Source organism: Carettochelys insculpta, chromosome 17, assembly GCF_033958435.1.
Source record: "Carettochelys insculpta isolate YL-2023 chromosome 17, ASM3395843v1, whole genome shotgun sequence".
NCBI lineage: Eukaryota > Metazoa > Chordata > Testudines > Carettochelyidae > Carettochelys > Carettochelys insculpta.
This window is the reverse complement of record NC_134153.1, coordinates 3,519,379-3,545,002: the sequence shown is the minus strand read 5'-3', so window position 1 is coordinate 3,545,002 and position 25,624 is coordinate 3,519,379. Positions and strand designations below refer to the sequence as shown.

Here is a 25,624-nt window from a genome sequence, read left to right as displayed (position 1 = left end):
CTCTTTACCCCACTCCCTAAATGGCCTCCTCAAGGATGGAGCTCACAACCCCTTGGTTTACCAGGCCAATGCTCAAACCAGTGAGCTATCTCTCCCTTTCTTTAACCAGGCCCAAGGATAGGCCCCTCTTAGGCAGCTATGATGTATTCCCTATTATGACCATTTGTTTTCCACCAATCACTTGTTTCTAGTTGAATTTTTATTCCTTCTTAATAAACCTACTTTTTTTCCACTGGGTACCCAAAGTGCTGGACATTCTATAGGAGCTGTGACATATGGTAAAGGGGTAACTGAGGTACCATGCTCCTTGGGAGGCAGAGGATCTGAGGTTTCTGAGATGAACAGCGTCAGGGACAGGCTATCCCAGGGGAATGATGCACAGCTTGTTAACCTGCATTGCCCTGAGGAGAGCGCCTGAGTGGCTGACAGACAGATGGTGTTCGGGAGCAGACACCCGCAAGCCTGCCTTTCGCTAGAATCATGGGGTGACATGTCCCTCGCAGGCCGGGATGCCCCGAGACCCATCCCGGCCCCCACCCAGGGTCAGTATTGCTAGGTGCTGGCTTACAGTAGCTCCACCATTCCAGTTCTGCTTTCCTTATGCCTCTGTCAATCCACATCAAACAGGATCAGTGTTGACAAGCTGCAACCCTAATCTTCAAGTCGGGCCCAATTCCCGTTCTGAGGCAGCTGACCTTTCTCTTGACCATCTGCCTTCCCACAGTGGTTCCCTGCTGAGCAGAAAACACCAACTTGGTGACAGCTTTTGGGATGAGGAGAGAGGATTCAGGCCCTGATCCTGCAATCAAGAGAGCATCTGTGGCTTTAACGGGTCTGCTCCCGTCAAGGGCTCCTGCATCTGGTTGGGTACATACATCTCATAGGGCTGGAAGGCACCGCAAGGGGTTTTTGCGTCCAGTTCCCTGCCCTCTCGGCAGGACCAAGCACCATCCCTGACAGTTTTTTTTTAAATCAATTTGCCACCCTGTCTCTAAAGCCGCGTCTACACGAGCCGGCTACTTTGAAGTAGCCGTGCCAACTTCGAAATAGCACCCGCAACTTCTACACGTGGCGAGCGCTATTTTGAAGTTGAAATCGACGTAAGGCGGTGAGACGTCGAAGTCGCTATCCCCAACAGGAGATTGGAATAGCGCCCTAGTTTGACGCTGAACGTCGAAGTAGGGCATGTGTAGACGATCCACGTCCCGCAATATCAAAATAGCAGGGTCCGCCATGGCGGCCATCAGCTGAGGGGTTGAGAGATGCTCTCTCCAGCCCCTGCGGGGCTCTATGGTCACCGTGTGCAGCAGCCCTTAGCCCAGGGCTTCTGGCTGCTGCTGCTGCAGCTGGGGATCCATGCTGCATGCACAGGGTCTGCAACCAGTTGTCGGCTCTGTGGATCTTGTGCTGTTTAGTGCAAGTGTGTCTGGGAGGGGCCCTTTAAGGGAGCGGCTTGCTGTTACCCGGGAAGTGCTAGTCCGCCCTGTGACCCTGTCTGCAGCTGTGCCTGGCACCCTTATTTCGATGTGGGCCGCTTTGGTGTGTAGACGCTCCCCTGAAGCTCCTACTTCGATGTAGTGCTGCCCAACGTCGACGGCACCAGCCCTGGAGGACGTGTAGATGTTATTCATCTAAATAGCTTATTTCAATTTCGCTACATCGAAATAAGCTATTTCGATGTAGCATCCCCGTGTAGACGCAGCTTAAATGATCTCCTCAAGGAGTCCGCTCTCTCCTCAAGGACTGAATACTCAACCCCCAGTTCACAAAGCTGACGCTCAAACCACTGAGCTATGGGTGCTCACAGGCAGCCTTGCTTTAAATCACAGTTCCCCTTGCATGGTGAAACACATGACTCTGTGGGGCCAGGTGTGTTTCACATGCTTGGGAGTGTGCTTCTGTTGCAGTAAAGGCATCTGCAGAGACCTGGCAGCTTTCTGAGCATCCAGCCAGAGAAAAACTATCTGGGAAGAATGTAGAGTTGGATTAGTGACAGCTTCCAAACCGTAGCTCAAGATTGCCTCCTGGTGGCACATGCTGTAAACAAAATATTTTGCCTTCTCCTAGCCAAGGATCCAAGAGATGATGCTGAAAAATTTAAAGAACCACAATGCCTCACCCAGGTTCTGCACAGAACCCTGTTCTCTCACAAGGGCAGAGACTGACGGGATGACTGGGATGATCTCATGAGTTTTATAAAGTATGTTTCCTATTTTACAGAAACAGCTGTGTATGTGGGCTAGAGATAGGCAATGATTGAAGCAGATCTCTAACTCCTTGCAAGGGTTTCATCAGTCTGTGGGAATATACAAGTCTATCTCTGAGTGTGGGTTACTAAGACTTAATTACGCAGTGACTAGCCATGGAAATCCAGGAAGGGTGACGAATCAGACACAGTTGTTTGTAATTTACAAGTTAAATACAAAAAAATCTCAAGAAATTGAAAAAGAACTCTGCCAAGAAGCCTCTAGGGGTTCCATGCCAGTCCAAGCCTGGGTGATAACGGAAGATTCAAAGAGAAGAATATTGACATTTGAGAGGAGTTGTTATAGAAATATCCTGAGAATAGGATGGACGCAGAAGGTCACCAGTGAGGAATTACATAGGAAGATACAACCGAAAGAGAACGTACTGCAGAAGGTTATAAAATGGAAGCTACAACTATTTGGGCATATTTGCAGAAGGAACGATGAACGAAAAATCAAGACCCTGGTGTTCAGCATAATGGATGGTACAAATAGGAGAGGCAGACCCCACAGAGAATGGGTAGATGATACAGTAGATTGGTGAAGAGCTAGCCTACAGAACTAAGCCCCTCCGCACTGGCCAGGGAAATATGGAAGGAAATAGTGAGAGAGGCATCAGACACCAACAGGCGCTGAGCCCCTGGTTGTTGATGATGATGATGAATTGAAAAAGGCTTTAAAATATGATCAATACCATGATGGAACTTGGGCTGAAGTTAGCTTCTGGCACTGCCTGGGACAAATGATTATCGTAAGAAGACACACTCCTACTAGAGGTCTAGGATGAGACCTTTGGAAGGTTTAAATCCAAGCAGCTTTTTGAGGTTCTCAAAATGTGTTTGGTGGTGTGGGGAGGGTGGATAAAATCATAGCATGGTGACAGATATCAGTAGGTTTTATACTTAGGTTATTTTACATTTGGAAGCAAGACAAAAGACATCCCCCCCCAAATTGCATCAGAGTTCATACCTCAATATGATACAAAAATGGACCAAGAAAGCCTCTGATCATGCATGGACTTATGCACGTGCCTAACTTTACATGCCTGCAGTTTTAGGAGACTGATCCCTGTACATAAAATTGTGCACATGCATGAATCTTTGCAACACCAGAGCCAAAAGCAGTTCTGAAGAACAGAAAATTATAAATATAAATTATATAAAATTATAAACAGTGTCGTCAACCAGAACTCCACCATGAAGCCTTTAGGGGTTCCATGCCAGTCCCAAGCCTGGATAAAGACTGATACAGTTGTTGAAGGATATCAAAGACAATGCAGAGGCAGTGGTGAGAACGTGTGGCGAGTTGAGAAGTTGGTTTAGAACAAGTAGAAGTGGGAGACAAGGAGACCCGATATTGCTGAGTATCTTCATCACACACCTAGAGAGAGCAATGGAGAAGATCAAGGAAAAGGTAGAAGGGATATCTGTGCACGGGATGAGAATCAACAACTTGAGGTTCGCGGATGATATAGTTATCATTGCAGAAGATGCTGAGAAGCTAGCAAGAATGGTGCAGGTGCTAATGGAGGAGGAGTAGCAGTACGGACTGATACTGAACATTGATTAAACAAAAACAATGGAATTTGGAGATGAGATAAGGAAATAGGAAGGAAGATCAGCGTAGACAGGATCGAACTAGAGAACATAGAGAAGTTCACGTATCTGGGCAACAACTTGACATATGATCTAGACTGTGAGAAGGAAACAGCGACTAGAACAGCGAAAGCAAGAGCGAGTGTGCAGGCGATGGGTAAGATCTGGAAAAGCAAAGAGATTACCTTAGGAATGAAGCTGAGCGTCTTAAAAATGTGTGTATTCAGCAGCATGTTGACAGATGTGAAAAGTGGGTGATAATGAAAGATTCCAAGAGAAGAATATTGGCATTCAAGAGGAGTTGTTATAGAAAAACCCTGAGAATAGGAAGGATGCAGAAGGTGACCAATGAGGAATTATATAGGAAGATACAGCTGCACGAGAACCCACTGTAGAAGGTTATACAACAAAAGTTACAGCTAGTGGGGCATATCTGCAGAATGAACAATGAATGAAAAATCAAGACCTTGGTAATGGGCGTAATGGATGGTCTGAACAGGAGAGGCAGACCCCTCAGAGAATGGGTAGATGATCTAGTAGGTTGGTGCCGAGCTAGTCTACAGAAACTAAGCCACTCTGCACTGGACAGGGAAAGATGGAAGGAAATAGTGAGGGAGGCATCGGACACCAATGGGCACTGAGCCCACGGTTGATGACGATGATGGCCTCTGGTCTGAGACCTTACAAATCCCCAGGCCCACAGCTGTTGATGATGATGCTGATGATGATTGTCAACCAGGCTATCTTGTTTTATAGAGCAAGTCCTGTGTCACTTGCTTGCTCACCATTGACACATCCGGACAAAACGCTCAGGCTGCACACAGGGTCAGCACGACCTGATACTTTTCATGACCCCACAACATTACATTCACCGTCTCATCTCAGCATGGCACCCCCCAGCTTCAGTCCAGCACCTCAAACATACAATGTGCTTTCCGAGTGACATTGCATGTGCCGCTGCACCTTTGGCATGTGCCATCCAGACGTGCCCATGCAGCATGGCCACACTGGGCTTGACATAACGTCATCGTGCTCTGTGCGCTAACGTCACATTGCGGTATGACATCATCAGACTCCATTGCGTTGACATCATGTTTTGATTGGACAAGCAGCGTTCCCGTGTAGGTGTGTTAGCAATAAAAGCCTGGTCAGGGAAGGTGTAGGACCGTTACTGAATGAGGGAGGTAACCTAGTGACAGATTAAGTGGAGAAACCTGAAGAACACAAAACTTTTTTGCTCCTGTCTTCACAGGGGAGGTCAACCCCCAGCCCGCTGCAGCACAGGGTGTGGAGGAGGTGGGCAGCCCTCAATGCAGAAGGAACAGGCTAACAACTATTTAGAAAGGCTGGACATACACAAATCTATGGGGATTAGTAACAGAGAGAAAGCCGTGCTAGTCTATATACTACCTAAACAAAAAAGCAGTCAGGTAGGTGATGAGCTTTCGTGGGACAGACCCACTTCTGCAGACCAAATCTACGGGGCTGGATCATCAAATGCCTCCGAGCACGCTGAGGGATTTGGCTGATGCAATTGCAGAACCACTGGCATTGGGAGAGGTCCCGGGCAATTGGAAAAAGGCAAAGGTAAGGCCCAGCTCTAAAAAAGGGAAGAAGGTGAATGTGGGGAATTACAGACCTGTCAGCTTCACCTCAATCGCCAGAAAATCATGAAGGAGATCCTCCAGGAATCCATTTTGAAGCACTTGGAGGAGAGGTAAGTGATCAGATACAGTCAACAGCAGAACCCAGAGGCACTGCAGGCCTGGGGCAAGGTGAGGGTGGCTCCCAGCTCTCTGCCCCTGGAAGGGGCAGAGCCAAGGGCAGAAGGGGCAGGGCTTGGGGCAGTCAGCCCTCAGGGCCTCCCCCATGCTCCCTCAGAGCCACCCACAGAGCAATGCAGAGTTCTCCACGGCGTTTCAAAGGGTCCCAAAACTTCGGCCGCCACAGTGGCTGGAGGTCCAGTTCCCTCTGAAATGCTGGGCTCAGATGGCAATTACCCCTTTTGCCCCCCTCAGATTCAACATGGATTCAGCAAGGGCAAGTGATGACTGGCTAACCTGGTTGCCTTCTATGATGAGGTAACTGGCTTGTGGATGTAGGGAAGGTGGTGGACACAATATCCCTTGACTTTAGCAAAGCTTTTGATCAAGTTTCCCGCAGTATACTTGCCAGCAAGTTAAAGAAGTGTGGCTTGGATAAATTGACTGTGAGGGAGATAGAAAGCTGGCTGGATGGTTGGGCTCCATGGGTAGTGATCAATATCTGGCTGGTGAACAGTACGAAGCAGAGAACTCCAAGGATCAGTTCTCAGTCTGGTTGTGTTCAACATTATTAATGACCTGGATGAGGGGCTGGATTGCACCCTCAGCAAATTTGCAGATGACACTAAGCGTGGGGGAGAGGTAGATATGTTGGAGGGTAGGGATAGCGTCCAGAGTGACCTAGATAAATTGGAGGATTGTGCAAAAAGAAATGTGATGAAGGTCAATCAAGAAGGACTGGTGCAGAGTCCTGAACGCAGGATGGAGGAGTCGCAAGCCCTGCTACACACTGGGAGCCAACAGGCTAAGCAGCAGCTCTTCAGAAAAGGACCTGGTCAGTACAATGGATGAGAAACTGGATATAAGTCAACAGTGTGTCCTCCTAGCCAAGAAGGCTAGTGCATACTGGGGAGCGCTAGCAGAAGCACTGTCAGCAGAACTAGGGAAGTGATTGTTCCCCTTTATTTGGCACTGGTGAGGCCACGTTTGTAGAATGATCCAATTCTGGGCCCCCCACTACAGAAAGGGTGTGGACGTATTGGAGAGGGTCCGGTGGAGGGCAACAAAAATGATTAGGGAGTTGGAGCCCATGACTTTCGAGAAGATGAGGGTTTTGGACTTAGTCTACTGAAGAAAAGAGTCAGGGGGGATTTGATAGCAGCCTTCATCTACCTGAAGGGGGATTACAAAGAGGATGGCACGAGGCTGTTCTCAGTGGCGATGGATGGCAGAATGAGGAGCAATGGTCTCAAGCTGGGGTGGGGGGTGTCCACCTAGGTTGGGTACAGTAAACCCTTGATTTAACAGACTTCAGAAATAATGGACACTGTCCACCAGCCCCTCTGCCCCCAGATAAATGCGGGCAACTCACCAGAACCACCAGAGCCACCACCACTGCTGGAGCCAATGAGGCTGAAGGAGCTGCCTCCATGGCTGGGGCTACAGGAGCAGCTGTAGCCATTGGGGGCAGAGGAGCCATCAGGGATATCACTGCTGGAGCCATCACAATCCTCTCACCGGGGTGGGGCACATATGTGGGCAGGCGGCTGATGCAGACATGCTGCAGAGTCAGACTTAATGGATATTCAGCGTTAATGCACGGCCCTTCCCCCCATTAGTCTGTTAAATCAAGGGTTTGCTGCATAAGGAAAAGCTGCTTCACTAGGAGGGAGGTGAAGCACTGGAATGCGTTATCTAGACAGGTGGTGGAATCTCCATCCCTGGAGGTTTTTAAGTCCCAGCTTGACATAGACTTAGTTGGGGTTGATCCTGTTTTAGGCAGGGAGCTGGACTAGACGACCTTCTGACCTCCAGCACTAGGAGTCTGTGATAGTGGATGTGATATTCCTTGACTTCAGCAAAGCTTTTGATACAGTCTCCCACAACATTCTTGCCCATAAGTTAAGGAAGCATGGATTGCATACATGGACTATAGGACGGATACAAAGCTGGTTTGACGGTCGGGCCCCACGGGTAGTGGTCAATGGCTCAATATCTGGGTGGCGGTCAATTTCAAGTGGAGTGTTCCAAGGCTCGGTTCTGGGGCCGGTGTTGTTCAACCTCTTTATTAATGACCTGGATGAGGGACTGGATTGCACCCTCAGCAAGTTTGCGGATGACACCAAGCTAGGCGGAGTGGTAGATACATTGGAAGGTAGAGATAGGATCCAGAGTGACCCGGATAAATTGGAGGATTGGTCCAAAAAAATCTGATGCAGTTCAACAAGGAGAGGTGCAGAGTCCTGCCCTTGGGACAGAAGAATCCCAAGTATTGTTATAGGCTGGGGACTGATTGGCTAAGCAGCAGTACAGCAGAAAGGGACCTAGGGATTACAATGGATGAAAGGCTGGATATGAGTAAACAGTGTGCTCTTGTAACCAAGAAGGCCAATTACATATTGGGGTGCATTTGGAGGAGCATTTTGAGCAGATCTAAAGAAGTGGTTGGTCCCCTCTATTCGGCACTGGTGAGGCCACATCTGGAGTATTGTGTCCAGTTTTGGGCCTCCCAGCATAGAAAGGATGGGGATGTGCTGGGGCAGGTTCAGCGGAGGGCAACAAAAATGATTAAGGGGCTGGAGCACATAACCTACAAGGAGAGTCTGAGGGATTCGGGCTTATTAAGTTTACAGAGGAGAAGACCTAGGAGTGATTCAATAGCAGCCTTCAACTTCCTGCAGGGGAGCTCTAAAGAGGAGGGTGAGAAACTGATCTCAGCAGTGACAGGTGGCAGAACAAGGAGCAATGGTCTGAAGTTACTGAAGGAGGGGAATAATTTGGATATTAGGAAAAACTACTTCCCCAGGCATGTGGTGAAGCACTGAAATGCATTGTCTAGGGAGGAGGTGGAATCTCCATCCCTAGAGGAGTTTAAGTCCCGCCTTGAGCAGGTCCTGGCTGGGATGACTTAGTGGGGGCTGATCTTGCTTGGGGCAGGGGGCTGGACTAGATGACCTCCTGAGGTCCCTTCGAGCCCTAGGATTCTATGATTCTATAATCATCAACGCCGAGTGCTTTGCTGCCTTCGCCCCCTCAGGATGCCCATGCCACGTGCTGGCACTTCAGTGCCATGAAGCTGTGACACTCGAGTCTGGCTAAAGAGAGGAGCTGAGACCCCTGAGCCCCAGGAGTTGAGGGGCTCCTGGGATACCAAGAGAACTACATTTCCCAGAAGGCAGTGCCGTAGCGTCTCATGCTGCGCATGCGTGACTTCTTCACGTACCGTGCGCGGTCTCATCAAGCCCCTCCCCGCGCTCCCAGCTTTCGCCGCGGGCACCGCAGCACATAGCGAGCGAGTGTGGGGCGGCGCAGGGTTTCCGCTTCCGGTCAGCCTCGCTCTGGTCCTTGCGGCTGGCTGCCGAGCCTTGTGCCTCCGCCATATTGTCTGTGTGAGGCCGGTGGGGAGGGAGGAGAGAGCGACGGGCGCTACAGGTATGGGCGGGCGGGGCGGACCGGAGCTCTGCTCCCGGAGCCCGGCGGGGCGGACGCCACCCACCGAGCCATGGGGAGGGCAGGGAATGGAGCCTGGGTGGAGCGACCCGTCCCCCCACCCCAGAAAGAACCCCCCGTCCCCACTGTGTGTGGGGCCGGGCGCGGGTACCCTGAGGAGAGGCTCACCCCGCTTCCCGGCCTTGGGAGGCTGCAGCCCTGCAGAGGAGGGGCCTGTCGCCTACCCCGCCCTGCTAGGGCAGAGGGACGCGGGTGGGTCCCCCGAGGACAGGGGCCCGGCTCCTTCCTCTCTCTGCGTGATGCGGGCGGCGGGGGGGTCAGCTGGGTAAGGGGCCCTTAGCTCTGGGGGCGGGGAGGAAGCAGGGAGGTGCCCGGCTCCCACCCGCTCTCGGTTCTCTGGGGGCGGAAGTGGGGGAGGCTGTATCCTGGAGAGGAGGAGCCCCTCCCCATCCCAGCGCCGCTGGCAGCGTCTGTGTACCCCTGAGAGGGGCAGTATCTTCCCTACTCCCCTTATCAGCTGGGGAGGAGGTGCCTGAGAGGCTCCATTTGCACCGTCCTTCATTGGATGGGGAAGGAAGGGTCTGTCACTTTCTAATGCTATCAGGGGCGTATGTCCCCTTCCCATGTGAAACAGCATAGTGGTTCTTTTTGGCTTTCCTGGGAGGGTACTCTTGTCCCTTAAGCTGTGGTTGGTCCGTCTCTTAGCTGTGCGGGTGGCAGGGGTTTATGTCCTGAGGAAAGTTCTACTCATTGCTGCTATTCTCACCCTAGCTGAAAATTGGTTCAAAATAATTTTATTGGCATAGGAACCAATATCAATATTATGCAAATGCATGATTAAAAATTAAATGACCCATTGGGTCAAGAAAGTTTAGACCACGTACGTTTTTGTAGCCAGGCTTTCAGTGGGAGCAATGGGAGATTTATGCGTGGACTGAGGATGGCGTATGCTCCTTATAGCTTAACTAAACTTTTAGGCTCTGATTTTGTGTCGGTGTCTAGTAGTGCCTATGTGGAATCCCATTGACTGCAGTGGAACTCTGCAATGATGCGGGGGTTTGCACTGCTGTATGAGAGTGTGATGCAGCTTCGAGGGCCTTCAGAAGTTACTGTTGTAATCCGCATCATTTGGTAGGGACTAAGTGATGCAGGGCACTGCTAGGACCACATTACTCCAGATAGCTTTTGTTATGCTTTCTTCGTATGCAGTTACCCGATTTGTGTGCACAAATATGGTAATGGTACAAATTGATTCACAAAACTACCATAATTTTTTGGAAAAAGGCCCATAAAGTGTTATCATCAGGCATAAGAGTCAATACTGCACTAAGATGACTGGGGGCAGTTCACACCTTTCCTAAAGTTGCTGTTTTAAGCTATTTGCAGACACCTGGAGACAACACATCAGCTTTGCGTGTATTTAGACTGATTCAGCTGCTTCACCTGAAAATGTGAAAAATCTGCATCCTTGTGTGGCATATTTAGCCTGACCTAATGCTGGTGTACATATTTCTAGTTGGATGGAAGAACTCTTCTGTCAGTATAGTCTTCACCACCCCGGAAGGTGTATTACTTATGCCAGCAGGGGGTCCCCTTCCAGTCACCGTAGACGGGGTTTATGCTGGAGTGCTACTGTTGCCCAGCTGTGCTGGTAGAGCAGTTCAAGTGTAGACAAGACTCCAGTTTGTGTTTAGAAGTCTTTTTAGACATAGGTGTTAGAAATATATTCTTTAATAAAAAATAAAAAGCCCACATGTGAAATATGCAGAATCAGGTGCTTATGGGACCATATAGATCTGCCCATGGGCTGGGTGTTTGCTCTATTGGCATAGACCATGGACATCTGTGATAGGTAAGTATCAAACATCTGTCCAGTATATTGATTCATCTGTTGGTACGGACACGTCTGCTAGACAGACTTAATTCCATAGTTCTCTTGGGGGTCAATGGGTCTGTAAGAAGAATGGTTTTATATCAGCCTGTGGTGAGTAAGGGCCTTCGTATTCCTTGGACAGTTAGGTGTCAACCTTTTCTCTCACTTGTAGCAGAGAAAGGGATGTATTGTCTTAGAGATAGGAAGTTTTTCCCAGCTTTGTGTTGGGTGTGTAGCCCTTTGGGCGATGGAGGTCAGGGATACATTCCCTTGCAGCTCTGGTGGGGAGATAAGTAGAGTATGTTTGGGGTGGACATAGGTTTTGATATTAAAGGAAACCGTGTCCTCCAAAATCTTGGCATGGCAAGGTGCAAAGCTTTTCGAACTCTGATAATGTAAACTTCTGGCTGTGTGTTACTAAGTAGTATGTGCTCTTTGTGAAGAGGGATCACCCTCTTGCAGGTATAATTCCATAATGCAATAAATAGATGGATGTGTATTGGAGAGGAATTACTCCTAAAATGAATTGAGGGAAGTTATAAAAAGGATTCCAAAACACGGGGGTGAATCTGCAGTGGGGGAGAGATTGGGTCCTGGCAATGGCTGTAGGTGGGGGTGGGGGATGAAGGGGGATTTGAAAACAGTGGAGAACCAGATGATTTCGTACTGCCAGGATTGGATGTAGTCAGTTGAAGGAATCTAGGTCCTGGATGGCAAAAACATGGTGAAATTGCTGGTGTGGAGGGGAAGTATATGGGGGAGAAAACAGGGGAAATACATTTTGGCTGGCGTGAAACAGAAGAAGGTAGAGGAGGAAAGGAGTTGATGCTTGGGTTGGGGAGAATATGGATGTGTGGAAAAGGAGTTAGACCATAGATGGTAGTGTGGTCACAGTGCACGAATTAGATCATAGGGTGTGCATGGAGATGAGGCCTATAGTAGGAAAAGGGAAGGTTGCCACTTCTTAGTTGAGAGGTGTGAGTTGAGAAAGAAGATGAACTCAAGGTGTTGCAGGGGAAAAATTATAGCAAAGGTGATTTCTTAGGGCAGAGGAAGGAATTACTGTGAGTGTTCAAGATGTGATGAAAGGGATGCACTGAGATTAGTTTGAAGGAAAGGGTGGGTTAACCAAGTAAGAATATGAAAGGCATAAGAGTAGGTGACAGTGCAGAGGCGTGATGAGTTTCCATATCTCATGTCATCTCTAGGGAAGCGTGGGGATCTATTTCAAGTTATCAAATGTGTCGTTCTTTTTATCCTATGATAGTGAAATGTTTGTATTAACTCATTGATCTTAAGTCCAGGAAGGACCATTACGAACAAGTAGTCTCACCACAATGATGATCTAGTTTTGATTACACATCAGCTGCTTTTTATGAACTCCCTAGGTGCCAAATGCACCCTACATGGTTGCCAAAACCTTAATCATCTACCTAGATGGATAGTGCAGTTATGAGTTGTTGGTACACGATTTTTAGCTTATATTGACAACTGATAGTGGGAATATTGTAAAACCAGCCAAGTTTAATATAAAAACTAAGGGCCACTGTACTTTTAATTTTCATTCAACAAAAAACATTTTAACAAATGGAAATTTTGGCCACAGATTTTAGAGTGGCTGTAGCCGTATTAGTCTCAGAATATAAGAGAAACAAGGTGTGGGAGGTAATACCTTTAATTGGACAGACTTCTTTTGAAGAAAGAGACAAGTTTTCAAGCTTGAGACTAGAGAAGAGTACTGCATGTTCGAAAGCTATTCTTTCAAGAATCTCACCCACCATGTTTCATTGAGATTTTAGATTCAGCTTGTTGCAGAATATGGGAACCTTAATAAAAGTGAGTTAACTTCCACTTTAGTAAGACACCCAAGGTGTGCAGAACAAGATGAGTAATGAGGCTAGTAGATGACTAATGGCAGTGGTAGTTTCTACTATAGTCTACGTTTTTAGGACATTTGGATATGTTTCTCTTGACAGAGGCATATACGTTTGTACAGTTTTCAGAATCAGTTCGCCTGAGACAATTAGCAGGTATGTAAAATGTTGCCAAGATGGAGGACAGATTCTCTTGAGAGCGGCTGTGATGATCTTTTTTTATTTTTGTTTTAATATTTTCTATGTTAAAGAAGTATTTCAGCATTCATATCCCCACTGAGTTATAAAGATTGTTGAATGCAGCTAGTGTTGTGGATTTAGGTATCTTCAGAAGTGCGGGGATGAAAAGCAGAATTATAGTGTGACACATTCCTTAGTGGATACATTTCAATTGCCCGCCTGAGATCTGCCCCCTCTAACAATAATTGTTATTCATGGCAACCTTTTCTTATACTGTAACAGTGACACAATAGCTGGCATTTAACATAATGATTTGTGCAGACAGTGGCTTTTTTTCTTCCCTGGTAGTGTGTGTGAAGAAGTAAACCTATAAGGTTTTTCTGGATGCAAGTGTTTTAGGGAAAAATATATTTATGTATTGCATCTCCTGCTTTAGAATCCCAACTGGCCGAGACTTTTCCTGCCTTGGTTTCTTTCATCATGCTATCTGAATGCTACTGAAAATGACACAGTCACTTGTCTTGTACTCCAGTTCTAGTGATTTCTGATGGTAAATATGAATTTTCTGTTGAACAAAGTGTATAAACATTACCACCTTGACAAGAACAGACAACCAGAAGGATTTCCTAAGGAGAAAAGTCCAAATAGTGAGATGTTGCTGGTGATGTTATTTTCCAATTCTGCCAATACCTGGGGTAGTTAAAAACAAGCCCCAAGCCCCCCAAAGTTAAAGTAGCTCCCCCTATAGTTAAAATAGCTGTGGCTTTGCTGTTTGAACTCCAGAGAAAGCGCGCTGCTTAAATAATCCATGAGGGAAACAAGGTAGGAGATTACATATCAGTGCTCTCTTAGAGCCTGTTTACTAATTAATAAGAAAAGCCCACCCCACAAAGCAACAGTTATCAGGTAGGAAATTATTTTCCAGAACTCAGCTTGGTTGTAGGTCACTGTTAATCTGTCTAAGAGATCAGATTCAGAGTGCATATAGTAATGTTAAAATCTCCCTTTCTAATTTGAAGGAGCAGTTATTTACTGTTGCCAGATGGAGAAGTCCAGCAGCCACAGGCTTGTGAAAAGGCCCAGCAGAACAAGGTTTATATCTAGTAGACTGAGGAGGGGAGAGATTGTTTTTGCATTGGAATTGTTACAAGTGCTGTTGCTTTGCATTCTATTAAAAATTTGTGGAGGAATATGATTTTTGTAATTACATTCCATGACTTTCGGTTTTAGTTGCATGACTAGCATCCTTCAATCATCCTGTATGCTATACTATTGTAGTTGCACAGTAGCAACTGTTACAGTGTGGCACTGGGAGGGTGGGGAGTGGGGAAGACAAATGCTTACTACTGTCTTGTAGTAGAATTGTTAGTTTGGCAACACTTATTTACTCTGTTAATAAAGCATATAAATTTAGATGGAGTTTCTCTTCTGCCAGTGTATGGGGTAACATGTAGCATTAATACAGGGTCAGCAACTCCCAGCATGTGTGCCAAGAGTGGCACGCAAGCTAATTTTCATCGGCACATGAGGTGGAATATTAGTCCCACCCCTCCTCCCTCATGCAGCCTGGAGCTTGCTCAAAGCCAGGCCACCTGTGGATTAACAAAAGACCGGCTAATGCTACCAACCACCAACTAAAGGGCAAGGTTCTGCCTCTTTATTTATTTATTAATGAAGCTGTTGTAAGGGGGACTATTAGTGACTTTAAAAGTATCACCAGCACTCAGGCCATACACAGAGATCAGAAGGTCAAATTTCGGTACACTGCCTCGGAAAGGTTGCTGACCTCTGCACTGACATCTGCTATACTTTGAGAATAACTTGGAACAACAAGATGAAAGCTTCTTTGGGCCTGTTCAGAAGTGCGAATTAAAGATATCCTGTGCTTTAATGAAAAGACTTGGAGTTGTATGTTTAGTTGTGATAAAGATGCCTTAATAGAAAATGGTAAAGTAAGAGAACTCGGTAGACTTAATTGAGAACATGTCTTAGCATTTTTGTATCCAGAAGACAGTTTTCCTTCCGCTAACGTAACAATACTCAGACTGAGGCTTGGCAGCCACAGTGGCTCTTTAATGTCCCCACTTTGGCTCTTTGCAGTACATATTAAAACACTGGGTAATTTAATTTATTAACCAATCAAGATGCTTTGGCTGTATTAATCAGTTGTAGATACTTGGTCATTCATTTTGTAGTGAGAATTATATAAATAATATTAAATAGCTCACACTACTATGATTCTTCTGGGCAAAGTTGGTCACTGATTTGAATCCTGAACCACTGAGGTCTGAGTATCGCTGCTGGAATGTAACTGACTTCTGCTATGATCATACTACAATGCCCAGAACTAGCTGTAGTATTTAAGGGGGGATGAACGAGGCTTTTTTGGGAGGAGAGAGAGTGGGAAGCTCCCAAATTCAACAGACTACCTGAAGTGTTTGTTGGGATTGGAGTGGGAGAGAATGAAGGGAAATCTTTTGGCTACCAGTAGCCTGCTATTGCCAGGCTAGTGCCTAGCTGCTTGGGCCCAATTGCCTATGTCTCTGCCAACACAGACAAGTTTTGCTATCTAGAGAAGTTACTTCCCTTTATTCCACACTGGTGAGGCCACGTATGGAGTGTTGTGTCCAGTTCTGGAGCATCCTAGTATAGAAAGAATGTGGATGCATTGGAGAGGGTACAGTGGAGGGCAACCAAAATGATTAAGGGGGCTGGAGCACATGTCCTATGAAGAGAGGTTGAGGGACTTGGGCTTATTTAGTTTGCAGGAAAAGAGTGAAAGGTAATTTGAGAGCAGCCTTTAACTTCCTGAAGGGAGGCTCTAAAGAGTATGGAGAGAGGCTGTTTTCAGTAGTGATGGATGGCAGAACAAGGAGCAGTCATCTCAAGTTACAGTGAGGGAAGTCTAGGTTGGATATTAGGAAGAACTATTTCACTATGGGGGTGGTGAAACACTGAAATTTGCTACTTAGAGAGGTGGTGGAATCGCCATCCTTTCAGGTTTTAAGTTCTGGCTTGACAAAGACCTGTCTGATGTTTTAGTTAGAGTTGATCCTGGTTTGGGAAGGGAGCTGGACTTGATGACCTCCTGAGGTCTCTTTCAGCCCTAGTATTCTATGATTCTGTGAAAGCAGAAAACCTGTTTTGCCTGAGACCACTGAGGATGCTAGCATTGAGTATGGGATTACAACAGAGATGTTCCCTCCTTAGTCCTATGCTTTGTCCATGAACTGTGCTGCTTCACTCTAATAGGATGCCTCTCATAGCCAGATAGAGCTTTGGCAGCTCAGCAGAAGAGCCAACTGAGCTGGTAGGAAGTCTGTGACATTTTTAGTGCCTTCAGTGTCAATTTAGAGAGCATGCTTATGCTGGAATTACTCTAGGAGACTTACTCACATTTTCTGAACTAGACTTTCCTGCTATTTCCAGTTACAAGGGCTCGATCAAATTTTATTTTGAGTTCATGTTGCAAACTCTTCCCTTGTTGCCTGAGTTGATAGCAAAGTCTCAGGTTTTATAAATCTGACTACTTTCTCTGCAGCTGAATACTACCACTCATTTAACAGGAAACTGGAAGGATACCTTTGACTCAGATGCAGCTCAGGAGGCAGCTGTGATGGGATGAATAGATAGGGTGTGGACTTACTAACCCATCAAACTTGCATATGTCTTAAGAAGCTCAAGAACTGAGGGGCTCAGGGCCTCAACTCCACATCTGCTGAAGCCCTGATCTCTGGCAGGAGCACCCCGCGGAGCTGAAGCCATGAGCTCCTACCCCCACCACCCCACAGAGAGGCACAGGTCCAGAGCTCCCTGCACAAGCCTGGCAGATGGAGAATGGGCAGCTCTGTAAGCTACACTTTAACTGTAAAAGAGCCTCATGCAGCTCTTGTGCTATGGTTTGCCCAGCCCTTGTCTAGGGATATAAAATCCCATTTAATTAGTTAACTGATTAAATGTTAGATTTAACCAGTTAACCAATTAAAAAGATGGGGGGCGGAGGGGGACTGAGCTGAAATGCCCAATGCAAGCAGGGGATTGTTCCAATCCTACAGGTCCCACAATGGACAGGTTGCAGCTCCAGCCAAGCCTAAGCAGCGCCCCCTCCACAGCAGGCCCAGGAGTACCACGTGCACGGGGTGCTCCGGCGTGGCCATTGCCTCCCTAACCTGTGGCAGCCTGGCTGGAGCACCTCCCTATTGGTGGCATTCCCTGGCTCATCACAGATGAAGGCTGCTTCAGCTGCACGAGTCTGCCCCTGCCCATAGTGGGTGGGAGGCGGCTTCAGTCCCTTGGGGTACTAGATTTTACCATTTTGTATATAGGTATCAGGTTTTTAAAGTCTGGATTTCAATAGAATGTGTGGTTCCTATGGGTTTTGGTGGCTTTAAGTTTGACTTTATTTTTAAGTTGCCATTGTCCCTTTGAGCAAATGGGTTCTTTTGTAACAGAGAGATAGCCATGCTAGTCTGTATACTGTTGAAACAAAAAAGCAGTCCAGTAGCACTTTAAAGACTAACAAAATAAGTTATTAGGTGATGAGCTGTCATGGGGCAGGCCCACTTCTTCAGATCTAAAGTGGGCCTGTCCCAAGAAAGCTCATCACCTAGTAACTTATTTTGTTAGTCTTTAAAGTGCTACTGGACTGCTTTTTTGGATTCTTGTGGGTGGGTGACTGGGGGAGGGGACAAGACACCAGTCCTAATAAATCCAGATCAATTTCCATTTCTAGTTGGATTATGAAACAGTCAGATTTCTGGAGTTCCTGTATCCAGTGGGTATGCAATTCAAGTCCCTGTTGCCAAATGTAATTTTTTTTTTGGTGTGCCATCGCAGTTACTAAATCTTCGGTTTTAGGGTTCAGAGTAGGATTTTTGAATACTGAGTGAAGAGTACCTTCTTTTTGACCGTCCTTATTTAGCATAACATACATTTTGTGCTAGTCCCTTTCCAAACACAGGAAGGATGCTGCCTCTTCCAGGGAGCCCACAGTTGAGGGTAGTCAAACAAGAAGACAGGTTAGAGGAGAGGGAATAACAGGTAGTTTGTAAGTAGATATGCTTTTTGAATGCTTCCAGTGATCACATTGGATATCATTAAACATTGGTTATTTCAGAGCCTTAACTCAACAATGGATTCTTTCCCTTTCCCCCAGCCCTCCCCCACTGGTATGGCAACAAATAGGTCAAGTTTGGAAAGGATTCTTTTTTCTTCTTACTGCTTAGGCCAGTGGAGGGGGTGTTTCATCATAATTTTGCACCTTCAGATACCCGATAACGAGTGATATTTCAGACTGTGCAGGCTGTTTTTCATTCCTAACCACATGAACACTGCACAATCGCAGCTGTTAACAAGCTTATGTGAAGAAAGGAGGGGTGAATGGAAAGCACATGTACCCGTCTGAGCAATCAGCCTTTGCTCTAATTCTTTCCTTGGGGAACCCTGTTTGGTACATGTTCTTTCTAGGACTGATGAAGGGAGAGGAAGGCTTCCCTGGATTTATGGGGACAACAGGCAGCCTTTTTTTAAGGATAATTTTGTCAGTAGTTCTCTTGCTTTTCCAGAGAAGTTTTCTGTAAGCTTAGTCTGGCTCTATCATAGACTCATAGAATACCAGGACTGGAAGGGACCCCAAGAGGTCATCGAGTCCAGGCCTCCGCCCTCATGGCAGGACCAAGTACTGTCTAGATCATCCCTGACAGAAATTTGTTGCTGTTTTCTGGACCCTTTCCAATTTCTCCACATCTTTCGTGAAATGCAGTTCCCAGAACAAGACACACTACTCCAACTGAGGCCTAACCAGCGCAGAATAGAGTGGAAGAATGACTATGTTCCATAAGAATTACAAACTATTGAAAAAAGTTAAGTGTTCTGTTTAGGTCAGTGTTTCTTAAACTTTTTGAGACCATGGAACACCAAGCAATCACTTTTTTTTTTCCCCCACACCTATCAAAATTTTCTTCAAGAAGAGAGAGTCAGACACTCGTGGCACACCGGTGAGGGCTGAGGTAAGCTCAGACACCGGCTTCCATGTTCAAAAATCCACACAATACACATTTCTCATACAGAGAACATGCTAGACATTAAACTGATAAGGACAGAAATCACGGAACACCAGTGTTCAGTGGAATGTAGTTTAACAAAACACTGCTCTAGATAAACTCAGGGCTTTCTGGTAATACTCTGTTGCTGTTGAAAGCATAGAAGCAGTGCTTCTACTCCCCGCTGTGTGAAATGTTACTGTTTAGTGATGTTTGTATCCAGGGTTGTCTTATTTATCACTTTGCCTTACTCAGAAAGGACAGGAGTTGGAGCTGTTGCAGCATTCCTCAGGAAGGACACCAGTCTTATGGGAAGTTCTTGGCTTCCCGCTCCATCACTGTCCATGTGAGCTCTCAGGACTCAGTGTGACACTTGTTTTACGGATAGGGCCCTGAAGGAGCCTATGCTTAGGCTTTCCTGTAAGGAAAGCTTGAAATCAGAAGAACTTCCATTGAAAGGGAAAATGCATTCCCATAATTTAGCTACACTCCCAATAAAATATGCAAAGTGCCTTTTCAAAACAGTTTTCCAAAATACCTGTCTTTAGAACAGTGAAGGGTGCTGATGTCATAGGCAGCTATGTTTAGCCGACATGTTGTATGGAATCCTTCTACTAAGAAGTAAATTGTAACACAGGAATTGGCATCCATCATTTCTAAATAATATTTGCAGCACAAACGTGGCGTACACACTTGTATTCCTCTTTCAAAGGAGGCATGCAAATGTGCAGATTTACATATCTGGCACCTCATTTGCATATCCTTTTGAAAGATCTTCTTTCGAAAGAAGAAAAGCAGTGTAGATGCGGCTCTTTCGAAAGTAAACCCCATCTTCAAAAGAACCCTTTTTCCCCCAAAAAAAATTTTTTTTGAGGAGTAAAGGGACTTCGAAGTTGCCGCAGGGGAGAATTAGCTTAATGAAGTGCTGCATATGCAGTGCAGCACTTTTAATAATCTCCCAACACCCTACTGACAATCCTGCCTTTGAAGTAAGGAGGTAGTGTAGGCACAGCCTTAAGCTACTTTTCTTCTGATCTCCAATACAGCACTAAACCCAAAGTTGTGAATCACACTTAAATCGTGTTAATGGTAGAGGTGGGCCTAGAAATCATCCACCACTTAAGAGGAGGTGCTTAAATGTCTTTAAAGCTGTACTGCATTACTACAGGAGTCAAGTTCTATGATGGTTTGCTTGGGTGACACTTTGCTTTGCAGTGCTTAGTGACTCAGGATGCTTTTTGTCCCAGTGGTCAGAATGACAATTTTGTAGTTTGTTTTAGCATGTGGTGAGGACAATGTTGTGAACTGTAGGTTAGAAGAATCCGGTTGCTGGCACTGGTCTCCCCGTGTGTTTGTCTTTCGGAAAAGAAATGTGCTGTTTTCAGTATTATGTGCTTCTGCTGAAAATTAAGGAATTCAAATGCCTGTTGCAACCAGAAGCAGTGACCACTGTTGTTTTTTACACGCTGTATATATAGCAGATTGGACTGAGTCACTTAATTGACATGGTTGGCTCTGGCACCATTGCTTTCCTGCAACCAGTTTGGTATTTGGTACACAATGTACTGTGCAATGTGGACAAGAACCACCCACCCATACATTTATGTGGCTGGCTTGGTGGGTCCTCCTTTCTCCTGTCTCTGTGCAACAGGACGTCCTACAGAAGGAGCAATGCATTCCTTTTGACACTAGACTGTGTTCCCTCCGTGTACTTTACCCTCTGAGATTGACTTGTCCCTGAATGAAAGATTGTGAAGTTAGAAAGTTGCTGTGTGGAAATAAACTTTCCTCTGTTACTTGTAACCAGTGTGACAATACCTGTTAATTGTTTACAAAATCACAGGTCAGAAATAGTGTGGACCAGGGCCTGTGTGGTGTCTTGTACTTTTCCGCATCATTTTTTTTTGACAAACTGCATTTTGTTCATTTTGTTTACTTCATTGCTATTTGGTTTGAAGGGAAGTGTGCCCTCTCAGATCTGAGAGCGTAAGTGATAGAAGCAGAGAGCAGTGATGATAGTGTTCATGCAGAAATAAACATGTCACTTGTAGGCTCTGTCTGCACTGTAAGTGTAACTGTGGTGTTATAACCAGTTCATTATACCCATTTGATCCATGTACAACTGTGCAAAGTGAAGGTTTTCTTCCTCGCAACTATGGGCTGAACTGCATTTTGCATATTCCCACCTACCACACTGTCTAACCATGTTGGTATTTTGACCAAAAAGTTAAATCAGCTCATTAATTTGCCCTCTTGCGATGGAGGATGAAATATGTATTTAAGCCCTCCCCCAAAAAAAGTTGTTACAAAAGCGATGAGAGAATTTGACAAATGCTGCTCACTTTTGGCTTTAAATGAAAAGGGGATATACAATTAATGTAACATTTCATTTAAAACCAAAAATGACCATTCTTGTGTCCACTCTCCCCTCTTTTCTCATCTCGAACTGTGGAGGTAAATACATGTTTCTCTCCCAGTCCCAGGTGTTTTTTGTGGAAGTGTTGGGGAAGCTCAGATTGGTGGTGGTTTTCTGAGGTGTCTTTTTGGAGCAATCCTGTGCCAGCCTATAGTTACCTGATCTATGAAGCCAAATACTGTGAAATTTGTCTCATCTTTTGAGCAGTAAGACTCACTTTTTTCAGCAAAACTATGAAGTGGTTCTCCTGGAAGAAGCTAGATCAGATGACTCACTCTAGCAGTCTTATGGGTATTTAAAACCTTGTATTTAAACTAAAACACCCAAGTCAGTTTAGACTAGCCTTAGTAGGCTAGTTCTACAAACAGTATTACTAGAAAACACTCCTTTGCTGTTACTCCTACAAAACTCATCAGCAACTAGATTACTGCATATCATGCTGGCTGATAAGTTCTCATTGTTTCTTTGTAAACCCCTCCCTCCCCAATAGGTTTATCTTCATCCTTTGTTTTAGATTTGTATTGCAAATTCTTAGAGGGAGATTCTTTGTTCTGTTTGCATAATGCCTAGCACAATAGGATCCAGGTCAGTGACTGGGCTCCTAGGTACTGTGATAATATAACTCTCCAATTAAGAAATTAACCATCTGAAACATTGCTAATTAGCCTTGCGTGGTCTCTCTGCATCCAACCTGCTAGGTTTCTAATTTTAGCTCTTTAGCTGCTTATATTGAAAGTCACTGTCACTCTGCTGGGCAGGAGCAGGGTAAAGAAATGAAAAAAGAAAAAGGAAGAAAGTTTAGACATGAAATGTAAGATGTTAACGCATTCACAGTGCATTTTAATAAACTTGTGAATTTTTGCAGTGTGTAATTACACTTCAGGGGCTTTCTCATCTATCTGCACTCCTAATTTTGAGTTGTATAGGCCATGCAGAGCCACATTTACGGCCTTAGGTAAGAGATTTTCTTTGGAGTTTAAGGCCTTCCCTACTTTGTTTTGAAATGCACCAGTAAATGAGTCCTTATTGGAGACTTCAGTCATATCTCTGATTCAGGCTGTGCCATGATGACATGCAGTTTTGTAACCTTGAGGCAGTATAACTCTCACCGACTGGGTGTGTTTCACTGTCCCATGTGGTGGCACCCAAACCAGTTACAAAGAGAGAGCATGAGTCTTCTCTACAGCCTTAGCTGAGAGCTTGCTGGCTTCTAGCTGAGACGGAGGCTCCTGCATCAAGCTCCAGAGGTCCCAGTTTCAATTCCACCTGCTGGCCGTTACAGCTGCATTATCACAATGACTTAGACTTGGAACTGCAAGTTGAACCTCTATAGTCTGGCAACAGTTTGTTAGTCAGATGACCACTTATCATGGGTGTGGCCAAGTTTCCCACAGTCCCACAAAGTTTGCTTACTGCCCCAATGGCTCACAGTGCTACTGAGGACATGTCTATGCACTTGTTATACTGAAATAACTGTCAGCTAGGTGCGGCTGTTTTACCGACACAATACTCAGCAACTGTTCTTCACTATATGCTGGCAGCGTTCAATCCACTGGCATTCGATTTATTGCATCTGTTTAGACATGGTAAATCAACCTCTGAGTGTTCTGCCATCAACTCTGGTACTCCACCAGTCGAGAGGAGTAGCCAGAGTTGATGGGAGAGTAGCTCCCACCGACCTTACCACATGGAAGATACTGCAGTAAGTATATCTACGGCTTATGTACCTGAAGTTGAATAGCTTAGATCAAGGTCAGCAAACTTTTTACAGTGGGCCCATTTTTCCTCTGTACAGTTAGCAGCCCCTCTCCCTAACCTCTCTAGCATAATCCAAAGCAGCAGAAATGTTGGTTATCTTTATACAAAAAAACCCAACCTTTTGGCATATAAGAAAATAAGCATGTAGAATATAAAAATTTGATTAATCGGTATATGTGTGAATACACATACATAAAAACTAACATTTCAACCTTTTTAATGAGGTGGATGAGCCTGAGACTGGCAGATGATTGTGCTGTACCCCCGCACTTAGGAAAATTCCTGCTCCCCCAAAGGGGCCTGCCCTCCACTTTGCACTGCCCTGGCTTAAATCGTCTGAGGAATGTAGTGTAGACTAGGCCTTACTATAGCCACAGTTTTCATCAGTATGAAAGTGTCCTTTTTCCATATGGGGCAATAGCTCCATTAGTATAAGTAACTGTGTACTGATATAACAGCATATACACTGGAGATGTCCTGCTTTAACTATACCGATACAGCTAAAGCAGTGCAACTTTGGTGTATAGTCAAACTCCATAGACTATATGCTGGGCTCTTGAGGATGAGGGCTGCTGTTACTGTCCCATTTGAGCTTAAGCTAATGTGTCAAAGCTGGCTTTGGTGTGTAGAGGGTGTCCTTGTTGGGACTATGTAATGGGACATCTGTGCAGAAGAATATAAATATGTGGAGGAGGGTCTCAAGCTTAAAACATGAGGAAGCTGAAAAAAAATTACAGGACAAAATAGAAGAAATCCTCAAAGGAGCGTTGGCTTGACTTCAGTAACTTTTGTTGCTGTTAGGTTGCATTTGAGGTTCTGAATCTACTAAGCTTTTCTTGAGAGAGTAAGAATATAATATTAAAAAGTCTGGTTATTTGATTGATGCAAGCCTTCTCACAGTGTTGTGATCCGTAGAAACTATCCTGCTTAGATATGGAAGGATCCTTTTCTTGAAGCAAATCTCATAGGGTTTTTTAAACATAATTTGTGGGAAGTCTTATGGAGGTGACTAATCTTTATCTAAATATGTAATGGGAGAGAATTACGTAGCTACTAGCTAAATCCTTAACTGGCATGGGGAAGCCACAGCAGAGACTTGGGCAGTGATTCTTTCCAATCCACAAAATGGATATATGTGGTAGTAAAAGCACAGCTCCTGTTTGTTAGCTGAGATAAAATGCTTGGATTTGTCTGTTTCTCAGTGGATGAGTAGTAGTAAATTACAGATGACAAGCGCTGGGCAGCAGTAGAAAAGGATTTGTTTTACTGCAGGATTGTTGGCTGAGATGCTAAGCATCAATATTTTTGTTCATTGATATTGCCTTCACAATGTTCTAGATGTTTGAGGGGTAAGAGAACCACAGTCTCTGCCCGGAGGAGCTCTCACTCTAGATGGTATAAAACTGTGAACAATCAGTGAAATGTGTGTCTTGGGCCTTCTCTACACCTACCAGGACATTGACACTGCAGAAATCGATCTCCTGGGAGTTGATTTTGCAGGTCTGAGAAAGACGCACTAAATCAGCTGTTGATCATGCTCTTGTCAACTTCCATATGCCACTGGAGAGAGAACAGTAGGGGAGAGTCAAGGGGGGAAATTCTCCCTTTGACACTTTCCTCTCCTCCCCTTAGCATTGACTCTGTGAGAACTTGAACTAAGGTACATTGATCCACCTACACTATTACCGGAGCTGGAATTGCATTCCTTAGTTTGACATTGTTGCCTAGTATAGACCAGGCCTTGATGTTCTGAGACTTTTGCCTTTTGCAGACTTGAGTTTGTTGGATGGGGAAAAATCAGTAGCAAAGTATTTTAAATTAGGGTAGGGAGAAAGGATCTGTTTGGGCAAGGGTTGTCCACTCTAGGTAGTGTGCTTGTACTTTCAATAGCTGGGATGAGCCAAGGCACCATTTACTACACATATGCCGGGTTTACCTCTTACCACTTTGAAATGTCCCATACATAGAAGACCTCTTTAAGGATCTGTGTTCTGCGTACCAGTCTCTTGGGCCATTGTCAGTGGCCAAAGCAAGAAAGTGTTTCTAGACACTTAAAGCAGGGGTGGGGAACCTTATTCAGGTTGGGGCCGTTGACTCAGGGAAAAATCGCTCAACGGCCACATGCAAGTGAGAAGAATACCATCATAGGTGTGGCCCCCCGCCCCCCAGCTGAAAAGCAAAAATAAGAGACATTTGCCTCACTATCCTCAAGCTCTCCCCCAGAGCTTACGAGAACGGGGCTGGTAGATTTTGTGGGGGTTCCCCTAAGCTCTGAGGTGGGACCTAAAATAAGGGGTTTGGTGCATAGGAGGGGGCTGCTGGGGTGAGGGTATGGGATCTGGGCAGCAGGTGGAGGGCACAAGTGGGCTGGGGTGTGGGTTCTGGGTGCAAGCGAATATGCAGGAGTAGGCTGGGGTGTGGGATCTGT

General features: G+C 45.6%; 1 protein-coding gene across 1 annotated transcript in view; it reads left to right on the top strand.

Moving 5' to 3' along the window:
* The first annotated feature begins 8,888 nt into the window (after positions 1 to 8,888).
* CSNK2A1 (casein kinase 2 alpha 1) overlaps positions 8,889 to 25,624 on the top strand; it is a 42,634-nt gene continuing 25,898 nt past the window's right edge. Inside the window, exon 1 of the mRNA XM_075011323.1 lies at positions 8,889 to 9,036. The gene's annotated coding sequence lies outside the window, so the exon portion shown is untranslated. The remainder of the gene's footprint in view (positions 9,037 to 25,624) is intronic.